We start from the raw sequence: 305 nt of genomic DNA, 5'->3' as shown, positions 1-305 counted from the left end.
ATCTTTTATGTCAGAATCCCAACTATACAGTGTATTAATAAGTCAAATCACAACATCCCACAAAGATCAATGACTCTTTACCAGAAGTGACGGAGCAGATGAAGAAAAATCCACCTTCAAACTGCCAGTAATCAGCTGGATCCTTGGAGCATCTGGGGGGAAGAAATAACAGGAGACACTAAGATTCGCTGTAAAGTCCTTAAAAAGTATGATTTAATTATTTTTTGTTTAACATTACTTTAATAAAGCTTAAACAAATGTTATTTAAATGATCTGTACCGACAAAGAATGCTCTGACCTTCTGT

The sequence above is a fragment of the Seriola lalandi genome, unplaced genomic scaffold, assembly GCF_002814215.2.
Source record: "Seriola lalandi dorsalis isolate HSWRI2012SDOR001 ecotype SW California unplaced genomic scaffold, Sedor1 jcf7180002054369, whole genome shotgun sequence".
Lineage (NCBI taxonomy): Eukaryota > Metazoa > Chordata > Actinopteri > Carangiformes > Carangidae > Seriola > Seriola lalandi.
Note: the sequence above shows the minus strand (reverse complement) of the source record.